Source organism: Phocoena sinus, chromosome 1 (genome assembly GCF_008692025.1).
Source record: "Phocoena sinus isolate mPhoSin1 chromosome 1, mPhoSin1.pri, whole genome shotgun sequence".
Taxonomy (NCBI): Eukaryota; Metazoa; Chordata; class Mammalia; order Artiodactyla; family Phocoenidae; genus Phocoena; species Phocoena sinus.
In genome coordinates, this window is record NC_045763.1 from 115,638,444 (window position 1) to 115,648,562 (window position 10,119).

A 10,119-nucleotide genomic window follows, 5' to 3' on the forward strand; every position below is an offset into this window, starting at 1 on the left:
CAGTGGGGGGGAAATCTGACCCAGTTCTGGGGAATCAGGAGAGGCTTCCCTGTGGAAGAGACACCCAAATTGACTGAGAGATGAGCAAGGACAAAGGTGAATGCAGTGGCGTCACTGTCTTCGTCATACTCATGATATCTGTGAACAAATGACCATTGGCCTTCCTAGGAGGCGAAAATAACAGACATAGGATGAATTATGTGGAACGGTCTGCATTCTTCTCTTACAGCAACATTTTTCTATAGATCTATAATAGTTTCTTTCTCTAATTAGGGGTTTGTATTGAACATCAATTCCAGGCAATGTCCATGAACTTAGAAGTAGCACAACATAAATAAAATGCATCTCCTTTAAAGACTTTGTAAAATGTGGTAAGGGCCAAAGTAGACATAGGCATGAGGCACAATGGGAACATAAAGAGTGTCAAGGTGGCACTTATGTCCTTTGTCACCTAGCCCTGGGACCTTTCTATCATCTTTCAGCTCCGGAGGGGTGAGACATGATGAACCTGGATTCATATCTTGGCCCCAACTTTTATTAGTTGTGTGACTTTGGTCAAGTACTTAGCCTCTTTAGGCCTCAACTTCAACACTGGTATAAAGAAGATTAAAATAATATCCACTTTAAGGTGATGTTGCTATTGATGTGTGTATGAATGCAGTAATGATGTAGAACTCGTGGCCCAGTGCCTGGCACCATGTAAACACTCAGTAAATCACTATTATTATTTTAGGACCATGAGCTGGAGAACACTTTATAATTGATGCAGTATTCTACAAAGAGTATTTTGGACTAAGCACTAATAATATTGATTGAGTAAAGGTTGAGGGGAAGTTGAAATTACATCTTCTGTTTTCTCGCTTCTGGCATCAATTTTATTGAATGAAGGATTTTCAATTAGCAAATAAAATTTTATATTTATGACATTATATAAGATGTCCAAACACAAAAATCATATTGGCAACCACTGTGTAAAATTTTAAATAGTTTAAGTCAGGTACTATTTTTGTTGTTGTGTTTAAGTCACTGATATAAATGCCTCAGTTATTGGTATCAAAACTGTAGTTTCATTTCAAAACACCAACATATACCACAATTTATTAGGCAATTGCCTAACTAATCAGGGACAACTTTTAGATTTTATATTAACGAGGGAAAGTAATACTTGTATTTAGTGACAGCATAAGAAACTGTGAAAAGTCTGATCTTTTTCATATATGAAAAAAGAAACATTTAAAACTCTGCATTTTAAAAATAAATTTTTAATTTTGGAATAATTTTAGATTTACAGAAAAGTTGCAAAGATAGTACAGAGGGTTCCTATGTATCCCTCACCCCATTTCAGTTTCCTGTAATGATATCGTCTCATGTTATGGTGGTATATTTGTCAACTACTAACTCCACGCTTTACTCAGATTTCACCAATTTTCCCTTTAATATCCTTTTTCTTTTATAGCATCCCATCTAAAATACCACATTACATTTAGATATTTCTGCTTAGTTTACCCTGGTCTGTGACAGCTTCTCAATCTTTCTTTGTTTTTCGTGACTGGCAACTTTAAGGATCACTGGCCAGATATTCTGTAATGCCCTTCAATTTGGGTTTGTCTGATGTTTTTCTCATGACTCAACTGGAGTTATGGGTTTGCAGAGGGAATGCCACAGAGGTGGAGTGCATTTCTCATCTCATCATATCAAGGGATACGTGATATCAACATGCCTTACTGCAAGTACTATTTATCTCAATCACTGGGTTATGGTAGTGTTTGTCAGCTTTCTTCAATGTAAAGCTATCTATCCCTCTCCATACTCTAGTGTCTGGAAGCAAGTCCCTAAGTCTAGCCCACACTCAGGAAGTAGGGCTGGGAGGAGATTAAGAAATGAAAATTTGTAATGAAGATTTGTCTTTTCTCCACCATTTATTTACTGTTTGTTTGTTTGTGTGTGTTCATTTATTCATTCATTCATTCAATCAATCTTTGTTTATATCCCTACGGACTCATGTGCATTTATTTTATACTTTAGGTAATAATCCAATGCTACTTCATTGCTTTAATTGTTTCAGCTTTGGGCATTGGGAGCTCTTTCAATTGAGCTTCTATTTCCCTTTGACATGGATTGTGCTGTGGAGTGGAGCTGGGTGTGGGGAGAGAAAGAGGAAGCTGCAGGCTTGGGACCTGCAACCAGAGCTTGCGTTTCTTATGGTTCTATGTTCCAGCATGGAATTCCAAAGACCCAAGAATTTTATATTTGAACCTAGACTACCAGGTCATTATAAAGGTATATTTGTCAAGGTGTAGGATAAAAATATTTTATTAGTTCACTAGATTGATTGATAACTTTTAAACCTCCAGATATATACAATGAAGGCCTCCATTTCTACTCTTGTCTTGGACCACACATGTTAGGTGGTCTCTAACATGTATTTGGAAGGGAAAGTGAGATACTGCTTTTCCAATGATTTTGGTTATATGTGGAAATTGATTTTCTTACTACTTCATTTCCATTGGCCAAAACATTTTGAAAAAGAATAAACAAAATAAAAATTTTAAAGCCATAACTTTTAGTTAGATTTTGTAATTTTCCAAGCCAGGCAATTCATTAGGAGGCTGTATATGAAAGAATTTAAAATTTAGATACCAAAGTAAAATCACCCATCACTGGTAAACAGCATTAAACTATGCATCTGGTTCTAAATTTTGTCTGTAACTACCCATTTTTAGCTGCAACTGCACATCACAAAAGCCTTGATAGAGAGAAGGCTGGTTTTTCAAGAGGCATGGTCTTAAAAAATTACATGGGAGGGTGCTCTCTACTTTATGGGAGTGGGGCAAGTTTACATTTTACCAATTTACTCTGTTTTAATTGCTTTTCATAGATCGGTGCCTCTGGCATGTTTTAATCTGACTCAGTCTATTTCAAGGGGTGTGTATTCAAAGCCTATGGGAGCCAAGCAGGCAGTGTAGAGTGTGAGAAAAATCAATTACCATAATGCAATAAAAGTTTAATTATTTTACCAAACTATTGGATATGTGTGTAACATAATACAAGCATGTGTGAAACTAGAGATTATATTTTAAATCCAAACTTGAAAACTACAAATTGGAATGCAGACTTAATTCATTATTTTTTCTCTTACGTTATTTATTATTTCTCTATTGAGAACTGGAAACTTGACATCTTTTCTTCTGCACCAAGAAATCAGTATCAGAATTTACATTTCACATTGTATATACAACATAAGATTCAGTTTTGTAAGCCTTGTAACCTTTAAATAGTATGGAGAGCCATTAAAAAAATTAAAAATAGAACTACCATATGATCCAGCAATTCTATTCCTGGATATTATCAGAAGAAAATGAAAATACTAATTCAAAAAACATATGCACCCCTATGGTCATTGCACTATTATTTTCAGTAGCTAAGATATGGATACTACCTAAGTGCCCATGAATAGATGAATGGATAAAGAAGATGTGATATATATATATATATATATATATATATATATATATATATACACACACACACACAATGAAATATTATGTATATATGTATATGTATACATATAAATACACAGTGAAATATTACTCAGCCATAAAGAAGAATGAAATCTTGCGATTTGTGACAGCATGGATGGACCCAGAGGGTATTATGCTAAGTGCAGCAAGTCAGACAAAGACCAATACTATATGATTCACTTATATATGGAATCTAAAAACAAAAGAAGTGAACAAACATAAGTAAACATAAATAGTCATAGATATACAGAACAAAAATGTGGTTGCCAGAGGGAAAGGGGGTGGGGGGAGGAGAGAAATAGATGAGGGAGATTAAGAGGTACAAACTTCCAGTTTCAAAATAAGTCAGTCTTGTTTCTAAGTCGGACCTAGGTCAACTCCAGTTGGTTTTGGGACCCAATTTGGAAAAACAAAATGCTCAGAGTCTGAAAGCTCATGAAGCAAAGCTGCTGAACGAGGACCAGATTCCGAGGGGATGTCCCCACACCTCCAGAGGCAGCAGGCAGGCAACAGCTCCAGGTGGCACGGCAGTTTAAATATTTCATCCATTCTCTTCATGCTTGTATGGTTTCTGAGGAGAAGTTGAACGTCATTCTTCTTTCTATTCTTCTATAGCTGTGCGGCTGACAGAGTCTTGGTGCTTTGGGTAGGTGTCAGGCATGAGCCTCTGAGGTAGAAGAGCCAAGTTAAGGACATTGGTCCACCAGAGACCTCCTGGCTCCACGTAATATCAAATGGCAAGAGCTCTTTCAGAGATCTCCATCTCAGCGGTAACACCCAGCTCCACTCAACGACCAGCAAGCTCCAGTGCTGGACACCCTATGCCAAACAATTAGCAAGACAGGAACACAACCCCACCCATTAGCAGAGAGGCTGCCTAAAATCATAATAAGTTCACAGACACTCCAAAACACACCACCGGATGCAGTCCTGCCCACCAGAAAGACAAGATCAAGCCTCAACCACCAAAACACAAGCACCAGTCCCCTCCACAAGGAAGCCGACACAACCCACTGAACGAACCTTACCCACCGGGGTCAGGTACCAAGAACAATGGGAACTATGAACCTGCAGCCTGTGAAAAGGAGACCCCAAACACAGTAAGTTAAGCAAAATGAGAAGACAGAGAAACACACAGCAGATGAAGGAGCAAGGTAAAAACTCACCAGATCAAACAAATGAAGAGGAAATAGGCAGTCGACCTGAAAAACAGTTCAGAGTAATGAGTGTAAACATGATCCAAAATCTTGGAAATAGAATGGAGAAAATACAAGAAATGTTTAACGAGCATTTAGAAGAACTAAAGGGCAAACAGTGATGAACAACACAATAAATGAAATTTAAAATTCTCTAGAAGGAATCAATAGCAAATAACTGAGGCAGAAGAATGGATAAGTGACCCGAAAGATAAAATAGTGGAAATAACTACCACAGAGCAGAATAAAGAGAATGAAAAGAGCTGAGGACAGTCTCAGAGACCTCTGGGCCAATATTAAATGCACCAACATTCGAATTATAGGGGTCCCAGAAGAAGAAGAGAAAAAAAAAAGGAACTGAGAAAATATTTGAAGAGATTATAGTTGAAAACTTCCCTAATATGGAAAAGGAAATAGTTAATCAAGTCCAGGAAGCACAGAGTCCCATACAGGATAAATCCAAGGAGAAACATGTCAAGACACATATTAATCAAACTATCAAAAATTAAATACAAAGAAAACATATTAAAATCAGCAAGAGAAAAACAACAAATAACGTACAAAGGAATCTCCACAAGGTTAACACCTGATCTTTCAGCAGAAACTCTGCAAGCCAGAAGCGAGTAGCAGGACATATTTAAAGTGATGAAAGGGAAAAACCTACAACCAAGATTACTCTACCCAGTAAGGATCTCATTCAGATTCAACAGAGAAATTAAAAATTTTACAGACAAGCAAAAGCTAAGAGAATTCAGCAACACCAAACCAGCTTTACAACAAATGCTAAAGGAACTTCTCTAGGCAGGAAACACAAGAAAAGGAAAAGACCTACAATAACAAACCCAAAGCAATTAAGAAAATGGTAATAGGAAAATACATATCTATAACTACCTTAAATGTAAATGGATTAAATGCTCCAACCAAAAGACATAGACTGGCTGAATGGATATAAAAACAAACCTGTATATATGTTGTCTACAAGAGACCCACTTCAGACCTAGGGAAACATACAGAATGAAAGTGAGGAGATGGAAAAAGATATTGCATGCAAATGGAAATCAAAGGAAAGCTGGAGTAGCAATTCTCGTATCAGACAAAATAGGCTTTAAAATAAAGACTATTAAAAGAGACAAAGAAGGGCACCACATAATGATCAAGGAACCAATCCAAGAAGAAGTTATAACAATTGTAAATATTTATACCCCCAAGATAGGAGCACCTCAATACATAAGGCAATGGCTAACAGCCATAAAAGGTGAAATAGACAGTAACACAATCATAGTAGGGGACTTTAACATCCCACTTTCACCAATGGACAGATCATCCAAAATGAAAATAAATAAGGAAACACAAGCTTTAAATGATACATTAAACAAGATAGATTTAATTGATAGTTATAGGACATTCCATCCAAAAACAACTGCATACACTTTCTTCTCAAGTGCTCATGGAACATTCTCCAGGACTGATCATATCTTGGGTCACAAATCAGGCCTTGGTAAATTTAAGAAAATTGAAATCATATCAAGTACCTTTTCTAACCACAGCACTATGAGACTAGACATCAATTACAGGACAATAAATCTGTTAAAAATACAAACACATGGAGGCCAAAAAATACACTACTAAATAACCAAGAGATCACTGAAGAAATCCAAGAGGAAATAAAAAAATACCTAGAAACAAATGACAATGAAAACACAATGACCCAAAATTTATGGGATGCAGCAAAAGCAGTTCTAAGATGGAAGTTTACAGCAATACAATCATACCTCAAGAAACAAGAAACATAAATAAACAACCTAACCTTACACCTAAAGCAATTAGAGGAAGAAGAACAAAAAAAACCCAAAGTTAGCAGAAGGAAAGAAATCATAAAGATCAGATCAGAAATAAATGAAAAAGAAATGGAAGCGATAGCAAAGAAAAATAAAACTAAAAGTTGCTTCTTTGAGAAGATAAAAAAATTGATAAACATTAGCCAGACTCATGAAGAAAAAAAGGGTGAAGACTCAAATCAATAGAATTAGAAATGAAAATGGAGAAGTAACAACTGACACTTCAGAAATACAAAGGATCATGAGAGATTACTACAAGCAATTATATGCCAATAAAATGGACAACCTGGAAGAAATGGACAAATTCTTAGAAAACTACAACCTTCCAAGACTGGACCAGAAAAAAATGAAGTATGAACAGACCAATCAGAAGCACTGAAAAAGAAACTGTGATTAAAAATCTTCCTAAAAAAAAAAGCCCAGGACCAGATGGTTTCACAGGTGAATTCTATCAAACATTTAGAGAAGAGCTAACACCTATCCTTCTCAAATTCTTCCAAAATATAGCAGAGGGAGGAACACTCCCAAACTCATTCTATAGTGGTGATGAAGCCACCATCAGCCTGATACCAAAACCAGACAAAGATGTCACAAAAAAGGAAAACGACAGGCCAATATCACTGATGAATATAGATACAAAAATCCTCCACAAAATACTAGCAAACAGAATCCAAAAGCACATTAAAAGGATCATACAACATGATCAAGTGGGGTTTATCCCAAGAATGCAAGGATTCTTCAATATACACAAACCAATCAATATGATAAACCATATTAACAAAATTGAAGGAGAAAAACCATATGATCGTCTCAATAGATGCAGAAAAAGCTTTCAACAAAATTCAACACCCATTTATGATTAAAAAAAAAAACCTGCAGAAAGTAGGCATAGAGGGAACTTACCTCAACATAATAAGGCCATATATGACAAACCCATAGCCAACATCGTTCTCAATGATGAAAAACTGAAACCATTTCCACTAAGATCAGGAAAAAGACAAGGTTGCCCACTCTCACCACAATTATTCAACATAGTTTTGGAATTTTTAGCCACAGCAGTCAGAGAAGAAAAAGAAATAAAAGGAATCCAAACTGGAAAAGAAGTAGTAAAACTATCACTGTTTGCAGATGACATGATGCTATACATAGAGAATCCTAAAGATGCTACCAGAAAACTACAGAGCTAATCAATGAATTTGGTAAAGTAGCAGGATACAAAATTAACACACAGAAATCACTTGCATTCCTGTATACTATAGATGAATAATCTGAAAGAGAAATTAAGGAAACACTCCCATTTACCATTGCAACAAAAAGAATAAAATACCTAGGAATAAACCTACCTACAGAGACAAAAGACCTGTATGCAGAAAACTATAAGACACTGATGAAAGAAATTAAAGATGATACCAACAGATAGAGAGATATAAAATGTTCTTGGATTGGAAGAAACAACATTGTGAAAAAGGCTATACTACCCAAAGCAATCTCCAGATTCAATGCAATCCCTACCAAACTACAAATAGCATTTTTCACAGAACTATAAAAAAATTTTCACAGTTTGTATAGAAACACAAAAGACCCCAAATAACCAAAGCAATCTTGAGAAAGAAAAGCGGAGCTGGAGGAATCAGGCTCCTTAACTTCAGACTATACTACAAAGCTACAGTAATCAAGACATGATGGCACTGGCACAAAAACAGAAATCTAGATCAATGGAACAGGATAGAAAGCCCAGAGATAAACCCACATGCATATAGTCACCTTATCTTTGATAAAGGAGGCAAGAATATACAATGAAGAAAAGAAAGACTCTTCAATAAGTGGTGCTGGAAAAACTGGACAGCTACATGTAAAAGAATGAAATTAGAACACTTGTTAACACCATACACAAAAATAAACTCAAAATGGATTAAAGACCTAAATGTAAGGCCTGACACTATAAAACTCTTAGAGGAAAAGATAGGAAGAACACTCTATGACATAAATCACAGCAAGATCCTTTTTGACCCACCTTCTAGAGAAATGAAAATAAAAACAAAAATAAACAATTGGGACCTAATGAAACTTAAAAGCTTTTGTACAACAAAGGAAACTATAAATAAGATGAAAAGACAACCCTCAGAATGGGAGAAAGTATTCATAAACGAAGCAACTGACAAAGGATTAATCTCCAAAATATACAAGCAGCTCATGCAGCTCAATATTAAAGAAACAAACAACCCAATCCAAAAATGAGCAGAAGACCTAAACAGGCATTTCTCCAAAGAAGATATACAGATTGCCAACAAACACATGAAAGGATGCTCAACATCATTAATCATTAGAGAAACGCAAATCAAAACTACAATGAAGTATCACCTCACAGTGGTCAGAATGGCCATCATCAAAAAATCTACAAACAATAAATGCTGGAGAGGGTGTGGAGAAAAGGGAACACTCTTGCACTGCTGGTAGGAATGTGAATTGATTCAGCCACTATGGAGAACAGTATGGAGGTTCCTTTAAAAACTACAAATAGAGCTACCATATGACCTAGCAATCCCACTACTGGGCATATACCCTGAGAAAACCAAAATTCAAAAAGAGTCATGTACCAAAATGTTCATTGCAGCTCTATTTACAGTAGCCCAGAGATGGAAACAACCTAAGTGTCCATCATCGGATGAATGGATAAAGAAGATGTGGCACATATATACAATGGAATATTACTCAGCCATAAAAAGAAACGAAATTGAGCTATTTGTAATGAGGTGGATAGACCTAGAGTCTGTCATACAGAGTGAAATAAGTCAGAAAGAGAAAGACAAATACCGTATGCTAACACATATATATGGAATTTAAGAAAAAAAAATGTCATGAAGAACCTAGGGGTAAGATAGGAATAAAGACACAGACCTACTGGAGAACAGACTTGAGGATATGGTGAGGGGGAAGGGTGAGCTGTGACAGGGCGCGAGAGAGTCATGGACATATATACACTACCAAACGTAAGGTAGATAGCTAGTGGGAAGCAGCCGCATGGCACAGGGATATCGGCTCGGTGCTTTGTGACTGCCTGGAGGGGTGGGATAGGGAGGGTGGGAGGGAGGGAGACACAAGAGGGAAGAGATATGGGAACATATGTATATGTATAACTGATTCACTTTGTTATAAAGCAGAAACTAACACAACTTTGTAAAGCAATTATACCCAATAAAGATGTTAAAAAAAAAAACTACAATGAAGTATCACCTCACAGTGGTCAGAATGGCCATCATCAAAAAATCTACAAACAATAAATGCTGGAGAGGGTGTGGAGAAAATGGAACCCTCTTGCACTGTTGGTGGGAATGTAAATTGATACAGCTATTATGGAGAACAGTATGGAGGTTCCTTAAAAAACTAAAAATAGAACTACCATATGACCCAGCAATCCCACTACTGGGCATATACCCTGAGAAAACCATAATTCAAAAAGAGTCATGTACCACAATGTTCATTTCAGCTCTATTTACAATAGCCAGGACTTGGAAGTAACCTAAGTGTCCATCGAGAGATGAATGGGTAAAGAAGATGTGGCAC